Raw genomic sequence first — 14,052 nt, 5'->3', positions numbered from 1 at the left:
ACTGGATGTATAAAACAAATTGAAACCTAGATTCATATTAAGGTGGAATTATTCATATGGCTATCCAGAAGATATTTAATGTAGCAGAAAGATGACAATAACCTTTACATCTTTAGATTTGGCTATGGAGATATTGTAACAAATTTGATTTACTTAGCTGTCAACTCATCCTTTTTATTAATTGCCAATCACAGCAATTATTTCTCCTGATTTCTCTGGTTACTCCTGCTGTCTCTGTGTTAATATTTAGTTTGTTCAGTAGTAGAGCCTAAATTGATAATCAAGTAAGGATAACAGGCAAACAGATAGTATTAATTCCCCAATATTTTGTTTCTTACACAGATAATAAAAACCTCAAAAATATCCACTTACTGGTTCCCAAACCAGCTTGCTAAAGCAATCTAAAACAGACGGGTCAGGGATTTCCCCACTAATCACTTGAAGTTGATATTTCCCCTCTAAATATTTCCTGTTTATTTTTAATTGTAGCATCCTGGAGCACAATGAAAGAGTGCACAGACTTCAGAAAAAAGTGCAGCAGCAAGTAGTACAAGGGACGCAAAAGGAAGATATTACTGGGGCACTTAGGAACACTCCTGGCATTTGAAGTAAGTAATGGAAATAAGGAAATATAATGTTAAGTATATAATTTGTATTGGGTGACCAGGCTGTGCAGTGCACGCAGAAAAATTGCTAAAGGAAGAAAGTAGACACAACAATGACATATCCATGTATGCTTAACAATAGAGGACATGTATCAGAAGATTTGTTTGTAAACATCAAAAGTGATGCATAAGCCTTGAGGCTATCTGCTCCTTTGCTCATAGCTTATTTCTACTTCTGGTAGTTTTCTTTCCCTGGCATGTTTCTTTCCTTGTGGCATGGGAGTTCGAGATTTACCAGAAGACCACTCCCTAGAGATGGGTTGATAGAGGAAAATGTCAGGAGAAGGACCTGTTATTTTTTGTGTACGCACATGTTTTTTCTGCAAACTGCAGTCCTATTCTTGATCTGTGAAATTGGCTTTAATTTAAAGTGCTGAAATAGGCTGGCATTGGAACTCAATGTATTCCCAAATAGATTGCATCAGAAAAGAATGTAATCAATTTTTGCATAACTACTTAGAGATTGAGACTTTTCAAATACGGTGGAACTACAACTCTCAGCATCCTTTACCGCTGAATATTCTGGCTAAGACTGCTAAAGATGCAAGTTGAGCTACATCTAGAGACTGGTTTTCCATTGTGACAATAATTTACAACAATTATATAAAAGAACTGACTGCAGATTGGGTTGAAACTGAGTCATAATAGAGAAGCAGAGTTGTAATGGTAAATAACGGTGCACAAGACTTAATTAGATCCCTAGTACTGTATTATCCTCTCCTCTGCATTTCACTAAAAAAGGTGATTCCATACCTTTTGAAAAAACACAGACTTTACACTTTCATCAGATTTTCTGAAAGAAATTAAGCCTTGGATTTAGATGTTAAGAATTCTGTCAAGCAGTTAGTATCAACTTAGCTCTAAATGGCTGAGGATTTTATTATATGGAGGTTCCCTCTCCTGTTGCACACATGTTTCAATGTTAAAGATTTGCAGAACATGCCACTCTGAAGATCCCTGATATGTGGGCCAGTTTATTTTTAATTTTTATTTTATTTATTTGTCACAACAGTATATATAAGCATAAGCAGTTTCTTCCAGTTCTCACACTAGAGAATACCCTTCCTCAACAGCTGCATTTGGCCTCTGTCCTCTTAGCATTTAGGAAATTTGATAAAGGTTTAAATCTTGTTAGCCATCATTTTAGTAGAAAGATAAAGTATAAATTTAAAAAGCAATTTCCCCTTTTAATCTTGAGTATAATGGGAATGAATTAGGAGTCATCAGGATTGATTCAGTGTATTTCTTCAGTTGGAAGTTTATGTAAGCCTAATTTTGCAGAGACTCATAATTTTAATGCTGATAAAATTTTGATATATCAGGACAGGACTATGTGATCTGGTGCTTGAAGAATTTTGGATTACAGTTCCTAGTATTCTGAACTAGTATGACTACAGTGGTCAGGAGTTTGGGTAGCTGGGGTGTTTAGAAAGTGAAAGCAAATCTCAAATTGTAATTACGTTCAAATTTGCAGAGTTCTAGTAGAATAGAATCCTCCTCCGCAAATAAAAACCGCAGTGGGAACATATTTCTATATTATGACCAATTAATATTTTATAATAGTAAGCTTTTGAGTTCTCAATAACTCTCTTTCAAGATATTAAATGAAGTGGCTATTAAACAAAATGTCAGAGGAAGTGAAACTCAATTATCTTTTAAGTATACAGTATAAGGCATTTGTAATCAGAAGTCCCATGCTATGTGCAGAAGTTGTAATACATAAGAATTGCTCTCCCTGGTCTGCTTCCTGGTAAGCTTCTTTTGTTATTTCTGACCAAAACATGGATCAACTGTTTTATAAGATACACAATACGAATAACAATGCATGTATCAGGAAAAGGTCAGGGACTTCAAGGGAAGATAATGGATTTAAATTATATATTCTGATGCATTTTATCACAATGTTAATTTTTTAAATTCAGAGTTTACATTCATAGTTTGGGTAGTATTCATATTATATATTTTAAATGACACTTAAGGAAGCAAAAATAAATTCCCTTCCTGCACTATGGTTCTGAATGCTCGAATAGCATGTTTAGCAGTTTATGACTCAGATTACATTGTGCTATTTTTGTGTGTGTAAAAAAAACAAAAAACACCCAGTGTACTATGAATTGTAGTGAAGAGCTTCACCTTTTTCATTCTATTCATTCTCCAGCCTTTTTAATGATCTCTGAAGCTCTCACTTAGCAATGCTCTAGGAGGAAATGACTGTAACACAATTTAATCTCAATAAGACGACAGTAAATTGAGAAACAGAAAAACAGGCGTTCCTTATTAGAAACTTGTTACTTTGTAAATGGATAGAAAAATACCACTGCAAACAATTTCATCCTAATTAGCATTTTTTTCACCTTTTCTTTCATTTAGAAAAACAAGTAGTCCTAGAAAACAGTAGGTTTTTTTTTTATTTTAACTCATTTTTTTCTGTGAATTAGTAGCAAAAATCACTTCTATCGTAGCATTTTTCTTTTAAAGAAAATTATATACCTTGCCACAGATGCATAATGGCCATTTTATGTCATTGACTAAACACCCCCCATCCCCGTGCATGGAGACATGGGTGTCTGCCAAAGAACAGTCTGTGACAGTTCCTTTTCTCATTCATGTATGAACTAAAATCCCAAAACCCCTCAACTAATGATTTCTAGATGTGCTACAACTTTATCTCCAGCTTCTGACCATAGAATGGTTGTCTGAATGGAACTGGATTCATTAAACTAGTTCTTTCTCTTGGACAATCCAAAATACAAAATAAAATGTGGGGTATTGTTCTTCCTGCTAATTTGTGAGAATTGAAGCTATTCCCACTCAAGTTTTTAAAGTAGAGCATGAAGTCATAGATAATGAGCAACATGTACTTCTAAGAAGTAACTTCTTCGTTTTTTTTTAAACCATTTATTTTCACCTGCGATAATGATTTGTCTTCAAAAATGTAAGGTGGTAGCAAGGTGAGAAATTACTATTTTGGGTCTTATTTTATAAAAAAAAATAGTTTTAGACAGTTAACCATTGATTTTAAAAAATATAAACCTACAAGAGTTGTTGCTACCTAAGAAAATGTATTCTATCTGCAAAACAGGCATTTTATTATTTTTTATACATTATTATTCTCTTTGCTGGTGGGTGGAAAGCTAAAAGTATATGGCAATCTCCCATGGAAAGTTCCTATTCTAGTGATGATAAGTTAAGGGGAATGGAGAGGGTGTCTGATAGCTACTAGTTTGGGTTTGTGCGTATGCCAATAGAGAATCAGACAAAAACCTCTATGGATGTGGACACAGTGATACTGGTTTACCAGTTGTTGACATCAGTTTTGCCTATTGAGAAATAACAGGAGTGTACTTCTGGTATACATATTTCTTAGAAGCCAGAACTACCCAGGTGAATAAATTTAGTGCTCAGATTACCAGATGTAAATTCTTTCCAATGGAGTAAAGAACCCTATTAAACCTATAGGAAAAAAACACCACTCAGTTTGCTTTTTTTGTTGGAATTATTACTTTATAGGTTTGCTGTGAAGGAGCTGACAATGCAAGCATGATCTTTGCAATTAATGACTTATAGCTGTTTGTCGCAAAGAATCTCAGACTTTTCATTTAGGATCAAGCCCATATTATGATACTAGATTTTGTATTTTGCAATTGTAAACTTGATAACTAAAGTGAAAACCAAAATGAGTTCATTTCTACAATTTGAATCAATAGATTTGCAAATCAATATTAGATATGGTTGACAGATTTCCTTTTTCAGCCTCATACATGGGTTTCTTCTAACTTTTTTCTTCTTTTGTGCTTCCTTCTACACCTTTGTCTATATTCAGAGGTTATGTTTGTGCATAAATATGTTCTGGGCTCAGATTGGATTCTGGTAGGTTGTGTGTGCTATATTTGGTTAATTTAATGATTAAGTAAATGATATTTGGGATAATTAAATATGTAAGTACCTGTGTATCACATTGATCAACTGTCAAAAGATCATTCCGTGAGTTGAAATTACTCAATACTATTTTATTCTAATTCAATTTTATCCACTAATTATGACTAAAAGAACTGTTTACCATATTTTTTTTAAAATGTTGTGCTTTCATTGTTTTTCATAGCAAACAACAGCTAACCCATTACCCATCATGTGCAAGAGTGACTTTCTGTAGCATAAATATACAAGAGAAAATATGTATTTCAGTTTCAGTAAAGAAATCGTTATCTTGACAAACACTGAGTCTCTTTTTTGTACTGAAATATGTTGCAACTATTTGAGATAAGGTTATGAACTCTATTCTACTTGAAACAGAGGTATTTGCAATTTCTAACATATAAAAAGCCATGGTGGATGGGAAGGGTGGCAGTAATATCTGGCAAATTGACTTAAGTTTCTTCTGTATTCTGTTTTTGGGCAGAGGGGAAGGGGAAGGCCTAACAGTTTAACATAGTTTTGTGTCTCAATTTCATGTTTTGCAAGGGCTGATGCAAGACTGCAGTCTCTCTGCGGAGACAAAGAAAGCTGGCAAAGGATGCAGGCAAGCAAAACAAATTCTTAGAAATCCAATGCACATTTATCTGCTATATAAACAGACGGGTTTCAGAGTCCTGTCTTTTATTATCATTCATGCTCTTTCTATTGGAAAACTCTTTTCTGACCCATGAAGATAATTGGATGTTACTTGAATGTTACTTGATCACTACCTGGATTTTTTTTTTTTAAAGCACATTTTTGTCTATAAAATGCTTTCTAGTTTAAGTTTGTTTCCATTACTTTTGTCTACCTGTCTGTACCTAAATATCAATAAAATCTCACAAGGGAGAACACCTGCAGAATTCTCCTTTCCATGGAGGCTTTTTCTCTTTCTCTCTCTTGCTAAATAAGGTAGTCTTCAAATGAAATCTATATATTGTATCTGCTTTGTTGTATTGTATAGGACTATTTTTTAAAATAAAATTCTTGTTTTGGCCACAGAAAATTCATTTTTTTCTAACCTTTCTAAATTGCAAAAACACCAGAATGCTTTTGGGGTGGTGTACAGTAAAGAGAAAATCTGTGCTGACAAGAGATAACATATAGAACAGCAACAACTATTTTTAGACTGTCAATATGTGTTTTTAATGTCTTGCTTTGGTGTGTGCATATGTGCTCTGACAAGGAGATTCTTAGAGAATGCGTTGATTGCAATATTTCAGTATAGTTCCATAAAATGGAATGTGAAAAAATTATAATATTTTAAAATTAATAAGTATTTGAAAATTGATTTTAATTTTGTAAATAGTCATTCAGTGCCTATATCTACAATTCCCATATCATTTAATTTTTCTAAAACATTCAGTTTTGTTTTAAGAGAACATTGAATTTTTTTCATTTAATAACAAAGTTTGTGTCTTGCTCTACAATAAGCAGTTTGGTTCTCAAAGGATTTTATGAGGGAAATATAAATTTAGATATTATTTGCATCTACATATGTCTGTCTGTATCTGCGTATACATATTTTTTTTGCAAGCTGTTTTCTTGTATATGCATCTTCTATTTACAAACTGATTTTCTGGGGGGAAAATGTCAAGACTGCCAAGCAGATAGCATAGGGGTTGTTTTTTTTTGGTTTTTTTTTACATTTGTTCGTGTGATCTTCAAAAAGGAGTTGTAGAAAAGATAGAATTGGGTTGTGTTATGTGGTTGGAATAAAATGAATACAGCACTGTGGTACATTGCTCTAGTGACATAATCTTCACATTCACAAACATTTGGAAGCTTTTAAAATTCTGAGTGTATAAATTAGGTCCCAAATAGAGGAAATAGGGAGTCCTTAAGCATTTTTTTAGTGGGGCATGGCACATCTTGTTTATCCTTAGTAATATGCTGAGAATCTAGAAATGAGATTGCATTTAACATAAATGAGCTGTAGAAACCTGTTAATGGGAGACCGAGGTTGGTGTAGTAGTTAAAAACACCAGGCTAAAAACCAGGAGACCGTGAATTCCATTCCTACAAAATGAACTATCAAATCACTAATAATACATAACAGTACTTTATTTCCAAGGATGCAAATGGATATTATGCTGGTACTTAGCTTCTACATTGCAAAATGGCTCATGGTAATTGCTGATGGTAAGAAAAAATTATCCAGTAAGACTTTTGTGGTCTGTTTACATGATCATAAAGGAATTAGCATAGAAGTATTTATTTTACTGTTGATAATATTTTATTATATTTTCTTGGGCACAGAAATTTTATGCATTTATGGAAGTGTTGGAAGAAATGTCCATCTGGGTTCAGTTCCAAGTGGGAAGAAAGACACTGGAAACATGGAGACTCCTTGGAAAGATGATTTAATGGTGGACAGGACCACATGGTTTGAGGTCCTGGGCAAAAAAAAAAAAAAAAAAGCACATGGGAGAGAGAGGGAGAGAGAGAGAGATACCCTCTCTTGGGCCCCACCTTGGAGCTTCCTGTTCCTGTGTATGAAATGTATTCTGTTTGGTTGTCAGACTCCCATGGGACCATGCAAGGGTAACTTTGTAGGTTGTCTTGAATCCCAGGCTTGGTTGAATCTTGCTGAGTGATGCAATCTCCCCAGGTGCCATGTGGTGAGTTCTCTTGCTAGATGGGTGGAGAGCTAATCCTATCATGTCCTGAGGGTGAAGGTCTTTTGTGTTGTAGATAAGCTGGCCCAGCCTTTCTGGGGCTATTAGCAAAGGTGGGGGCTGTTTTCCAAGAGCATGTTTCTCCTTTTCTCATCCAGGGAGGTATAATATTCTGCCTTTTTAATATTTCCTAGATTATTTCATTCTTCTAGGAGAGGGGTGGGTGCTAACTTCCTACAAAAGTATATAAATATTATCAGAACATGTCATTTAGATGAGCTGTAATTTTACTTAATATTCAGCCTACATGTAAAAGTATATAACTTGAAGTAAAATTTGTCTATTTGCTTATTTAGAGAAGCTGTAGTGTTTGATGCAAATATCCAAATATCAAGAATTTACCAAGCATTTCTTCAAACTGTAGACACTGGTTTTGTTTTGTTTTTTAAAAGTGTAATAATTTATTTATTTATTTATTTATTTATTATATTTGTATACCGCCCTTCTCCCGAAGGACTCAGGGCGGTTCACAGACAAAAAACAACAGAAAACATATAATAGATTAAAAACAGCTAAAGAATAGATAGTTGAATTCAATTGATGCTCTAACTTTTGAATACAAATTTAAAACCTCATTTAAACCCCTTTTTTAAAAATCCCAATTTAAAAAACTACATTCAGGCTAGTCCTGCTCTTCGAAACAGCAACGTCTTCAGCTCGCGGCGGAAGGACTTGAGATCGGGGAGTTGACGAAGCCCCAGAGGAGCTCGTTCCAGAGGTAGGGGCCCCACAGAGAAGGCCCCCCCCCTTGAGGCCGCCAGCCGACATTGTTTAGCTGACGGTATCCGGAAGAGGCCTCTCTGTGAGAGCGCACTGGTCGGTGAGAGGCTAATGGTGGCAGTAGGCGGTCCCGTAAATATCCCGGCCCTAGGCCATGGAGCGTTTTAAAGGTGATTACAAGTACCTTGAAGTGAACCCGAAGACCACTGGGAGCCAGTGCAGGTTACGCAGGAGGGTGTTACATGGGAGCCAAAGGTGCTCCTCTATCACCCGCGCAGCTGCATTCTGGACCAGTTGGAGTCTCCGGCACACTTCAAGGGAGCCCCATGTAGAGAGCATTACAGTAGTCCAGGCGGATGTAACAAGGGCATGAGCGACCGTGCATAAGGAAGCCCGATCCAGAAAGGCGTAACTGGCGTATCAGGCGAACCTGATGAAAGGCTCCTGGTGACGGCTATCATATGATCTTCTAAAGACAGCCGTGCATCCAGGAGGACGCCCAGATTACGAGCCCTTTCCGTGGGGGCCAATAGTTCGCCTCAATGGTCAGTGATGGAATTAGCTGACTGTACCGGGCCGCCGGCATCCACAGCCACTCGGTCTTGGTGGGATTGAGTCTGAGTCTGTTCCTCCCATCCAGACCCGCACGGCCTCCAGGCACTGGGACATCACTTCAACAGCCTCGTTGGGGTGGTTAGGTGGAAATATAGAGCTGAGTATCATCAGCGATAGATGACAACTCACCCCAAGACCACGGATGATCTCACCCAGCGGCTTCATATAGATGTTGAACAGAAGAGGCGAGAGAACCGACCTTGCGGCACCCCACATAAGAGGCGCCTTGGGGTCGATCTCTGTCCCCGTCAACACCGTCTGCGACCGGTCGGAGAGGTAGGAGGAGAACCACCGATGAACAGTGCCACTCACTCCAAGTCCTCGAGTCGGCGCAGCAGGATACCATGATCGATGGTATCAAAAGCCGCTGAGAGATCTACTAGGACCAAGACAGAGGAACAACCTCTGTCCCGAGCCCTCAAGAGATCATCAACCAGCGACCAAGGCTGTTTCCGTGCTGTGACCAGGCCGGAAACCGGACTGGAATGGATCAAGATAGACAGTTTCATCCAGGTACTGGGGCAACTGTCGTGCAACCACACTCTCGACAACCTTGCCAAAAGCGAAGGTTGGAGACCGGACGATAATTTGCTAAACTAGCTGGGTCAAGGGAAGGCTTCTTGAGGAGGGCCTCACCACCGCCTCTTTCAAGGCGGCAGGAAAACACCTCCATCAAAGAAGCGCTCACGATTTTCTGAGTTAGCCTCGTGTCACCTCCGGGTGGCCAATACCAACCAGGAGGGACACGGGTCCAATAAACATGTGGTCGCATTCAATCTCCCCATTAACCTGTCCATGTCCTCAGGGATCACAGGATCAAACTCATCCCAGATAATAACATCAAGACCTGCCTCCTCACCCCGTCCGGATCCACCCAGTCTGTGTCCAACCCTTCCCGAATCTGAGCGATTTTATCAAACAGATATTGTCCAAATTCCTCAGCTCGACCCTTTAAGGGATCTTCTACCGCTCCCTGATGGAGGAGCGAGCGGTCACCCTAAACAGGGCGGCTGGGCGATTATCTGCTGATGCAATGAGGTTGGAAAAATACTCCCGCTTTGCCAGCCTCATCGCCACAAGATAGGTCTGAATTTGAGACCTAACTAGTGTCCGTCAGATTCGGATCGGCTGGCCCTCCAGATACTCTCTAGGCGTCTTTTCCGCGCTTCATCTCCCTCAGCCCCTCGGAGTACCAAGGCTAAACGAGATCGGCACCGGGTCAGAGGCCGCAAAGGCACAACTCGATCTAGAGCGCCAGCCGCCCGATCCCAGGCGGCAACCAGAGCTCCAGCCGAGTTGTGGGCCAAATCCTCAGGAATAGCCCAAGCTCCGCCTGGAACCTTTCAGGGTCCATCAGGCGCCTGGGACGGAACCAGCGAGTCGGTTCCGCCTCCCGCGGCGGGATCGCGGTTCGAAAGTCTAGCTGAAGGAGCGAATGATCTGACCATGACAAGGGTCTAATAACTAACTCCCTAATTCCAGATCATTCAACCACTGTCCAGAGACAAAATCAAATCCAGAGTGTTTCCGATGTGAGTGGGGTCGCTCACTAATTGGGTCAGGTTCAAGGCCGTCATGGAAGCCATGAACTCCCGAGCTGATGTGGATGCTATCCCCACCGACGGCAAATTGAAATCCCCCATGACCATAAGCCTGGGGATCTCCATTGCCGTCCCAGCGACCACATCCAACAGCTCAGGCAGGGAATCTGTCACGTAGCAAGGAGCTAGGTACGTGATCAGTACACCCACCTGCACCCCACGGCACCACTTAACGAGGAGGGACTCACATCCGTTATCTGTGGTACAGTGATCTCCTCGGCTCAAGACTCCCGTTGATAATAACCGCCACCCCCACCCCTACCCTGGGCCCTGGCCTGATGAAACACACGGAAACCCGTGGGCACATCTCTATCAGGGGAACCCCCCCTTCCGTGCCCAACCAGGTCTCCGAAATGCCAATCAGGTCCGCACCCCCCTCCTGTATAAGATCGGAGATGAGGGGGGCTTTATTTATAACAGACCTGGCATTGCATAACATCAGGCGAAGGTCCAGCTTCTGAGGATTTAAGCCACTCGGGGAACGGGAAACTATCGGGGGACCGGAGTGCGCGATCGCTCGTAAATAGCGAGGGCGCACTCCCCGAACTCGATATGGGCCCCCGCGTCCGCCATACCTGCCCCTCCCACCTACCGTGCAGATAGGGTTATCCCCAAGACCGTGAGCTCCACCCTCCTCTTCCACCTCAGAATCGATGATATTTGTGCCGCGAGCTGGCACAGGATCTAGCAAAGGCTCAGATAGGTATCCCCCTGAACCTAACTTCGCCGTCCCACCCTTCCCCTTGGATAACTTAAATAAGAATTTATTATAACACCTAATAGGAGAAGACACTGTATTTCTTCCATTACATTATTATAGAATTAATTATCAGTTATTTTTTTAAACAAAGAAATCACTAATGGATGGATATTATCTCAATAAAGTTCTGCTGAATCATTTTTTCTGTCTGACAGGTATAAGGCCAAGGCCTTGAAAAAAAAGGTACTCATTAGATTGGAGCTTTGTATTCTATAATTATTAAGTTGGCTATTGTTTCAGATAGCTGGCTGATATCTAAGCTGGATAGGAAATTACAAATGAATTCTAATGCTATAAACTAGGGAATTAAAAAAAAAAATTATGGGGAACACTTTTCTGCTAGCCCTAACCTTGAATAATGGTAGGCGTACCCAGTGTATTATATAAACTTGCAAATGTAATGTAGACAAGCCCATCATATAATATAGAAATTATGAATAATGTTCACATATTTCACAGCATTGTCAAATTAAATCAATCTTCACAAAGTTGTCTCAAGATCTTCCATAACTGACAGTATGCACCTAAAAAAAACCCCTGCAGACAAGTATGTTTGGAAACAAAATATTGCTAAACGTTTTCCATAGCTGTTTGTCAAGCTCTGTTTCCTTCTCTTACATTTATAATACAATAAATACCTAAAGGGTTACAAAAGACTTGTGATTTATTTACTATTTTGGATGAGTCATAATAAGCATTGGCAGTATAAAAATAAAAACGTGAATGTGGGTCTAGGAAAGATAAGAATGCATTTTTAATTAACTTCATTTAAATTGGGTTGAATGAGTTGAACCCCAGAGGTAGGAAAATATTAGAAAAAGAGGGCTCACTTCCCATTCCAAATACTCTGGGCTATAAGAGGGAGAGAGGGAAAAACATAGGGGAGATTTGCAAGATTTTAAAGTTTTTCTTCTATAAAGTATAGTTCCAATCTTCCTAATCTGGTTTACTAGGTTAACATATCTAGCACAAAGATTTGCATTGGACTTCTGCATGCTCGCCTACAAAGAAGAATGGCTGAAAATGCCTGGGCCAGCAGAATTATGGAGTAGAATGGATATTTGGGTTTTCTTCATAAACTTGGTTGTGATTGGGGCTATTTTTGTTGGCAGGTCTTCCTCATTGTTGATGTTATTTTATACTTTATATCACTTTCTCAAAATAGCAATGCTTTCAGTAATGGAGGATTGTTTAGATGGAACATTTTTACCATATTTCAGTGCTTGATATGAGAAGAATACCAATGAGAACACAAAATATTTACACTTTAGAGCAGGATTCCAACTTTTTAGGGCTGATGGACACATTTGAGATTTTGAGCAGTATTGTGTGCTGCCATTGGGGAAACCCAATTTATTACATGCCAAATGCCAGCTCCACGAGCTGTTCTCCAGAAGGAAACCGTTTTCTACCCTGCTTATTTTTGTCCTTCACTATAGTACTAGAAATAAAGAGGTAAAGAATAGAACAAGTTTCCATTTTTAAAAAATAAATAGGCATGTAACTATCTGAAAAGTGGGGTCAAGAGTCAAACAGGCACCATGGCATAACCCTTGGTAGGCATTTTTAAACATAGTGAGTCCCCAGATACAATAGGGCAGTGTTGGCGAACCTTTTCGGCACTGAGTGCTGAAATGGGGGTGCAAGTGCATGCATGCCAGAAACCAGAAGAACAGCTGCCCAGTACGCATGCATGTACTAGGAAGATGATCTTCTGCTTTCCGGCACGTGCATGCGATCAACCAGCTGGCTGATGCTCATGTGTGTGCCGGAAACTGGAAGATCATCTTCCCGGTGCGCACATGCGCACCGGCCAGCTGCTCTTCCAGTTTCTGCTGCTCCCACGCACGTGAAGACCAATCTGGCCGGCGCACCAGAACCCGGAAGAGCAATGGGCGATGGCTCGTGTGCCCAGAGAGATGGCTCTGCATGCCACTTCTGGCACGTGTGCCATAGGTTTGCCATCACAGCAATAGGGGATCCCATTTTTGAGTGGCGATGTAGGGATGGCTTAATGATATTTAAGATTATCCTTGTGTGCACTTTAAGGCTTATGGACTTCAACTCCCAGAGGACTTGTGAATTTCAACTCCTCATGGCTGGCTGAGAAATTTGGGGAGTTAAAGTCCACAAATCTTAAAGTTGCCAAGTTTGGAGATCCCTGCTTTTGTGTATAAAGTGTCTTTGGAAAAGCCTACATAGTTTCTGTAGAGTTCTTTGATTTTGTAATCCCAATTGTGAGGTAAAAGTTAAGCTTATTGTGAATATTTGCTTTTTTGAAGTACAGAATAGAGCCTAGACATAAAAGTAAACCATTATTTAGTGAGATGATAATGAACATTTTTGAAAACGAGTCTTGAACTTGTGCAATTTTAAAAGGTTTTTCAAGGTCTCAGTTTCTTAAGGAGATATAGTGAATAATGGCCTCCCACAGTGTCAGGATCAAACATTATTTACCAGACTTGTTTGTTCAAGATTTTTTTTAAAATGATAAAAATCAATACAATTTATTAAAATCAATACAATTTATTAAAGAATATGGCAAGGGTAATGTCCTATAAAGCAATCCAATGGTATTTCCACAGTTATAATTAATAGTTACATGTTCACTCAAAGATCTTAAGCAGATAGCATTCGGTGAGGAATTTAATACAACCATTTCAAAGAGAGAATGACAAAGAATGAATTCATATAAAGGTGTGGAGCCCGAAGGCATTTTGAAGAATGCTTCACTTAATAGAGCATACATAGTGTAAACTGTACAGGTAAAAAGAAAAAAAAGAAAAATTACTAAATGCAGTGGAAAGCTTGTGACCAAGCAAATAGTTATATACTTATAGGAAAGAGAAAGAGAGAGAAAGAAAGATGCTAAAGTCAGTACTTTTGCATAAGCATTGTTTAGATAGGAACAAAGAATAAAAATAGGAAATGCTATATTCTTAGGGGAAAAGAATGTCTGGATTATGGAAGGAGGGAAGAAAGAGAGAGAATTACCTTTCCTGGCAATATTGAACTTGGTGTGATAGAAGCTGGCTCACTTTCTGTTGGATAATTGGGGA

At 39.2% G+C, this 14,052-nt stretch overlaps 1 protein-coding gene across 18 annotated transcripts in view; it reads left to right on the top strand.

The window, feature by feature from the left end:
- The window catches only part of ATXN1 (ataxin 1), a 249,417-nt gene that overhangs the window by 81,616 nt on the left and 153,749 nt on the right, over nt 1-14,052 (top strand). For all 18 annotated transcript variants that reach the window (XR_009154529.1, XM_058177821.1, XM_058177820.1 and 15 more), the window contains one exon: nt 490-608. The gene's annotated coding sequence lies outside the window, so the exon portion shown is untranslated. The remainder of the gene's footprint in view (nt 1-489; nt 609-14,052) is intronic.

Source organism: Ahaetulla prasina, chromosome 3 (assembly GCF_028640845.1).
Source record: "Ahaetulla prasina isolate Xishuangbanna chromosome 3, ASM2864084v1, whole genome shotgun sequence".
In the NCBI taxonomy this organism is placed as follows: domain Eukaryota; kingdom Metazoa; phylum Chordata; class Lepidosauria; order Squamata; family Colubridae; genus Ahaetulla; species Ahaetulla prasina.
The sequence above is the reverse complement of the archived record's forward strand: the minus strand, read 5'-3'. Positions and strand labels throughout refer to the sequence as shown.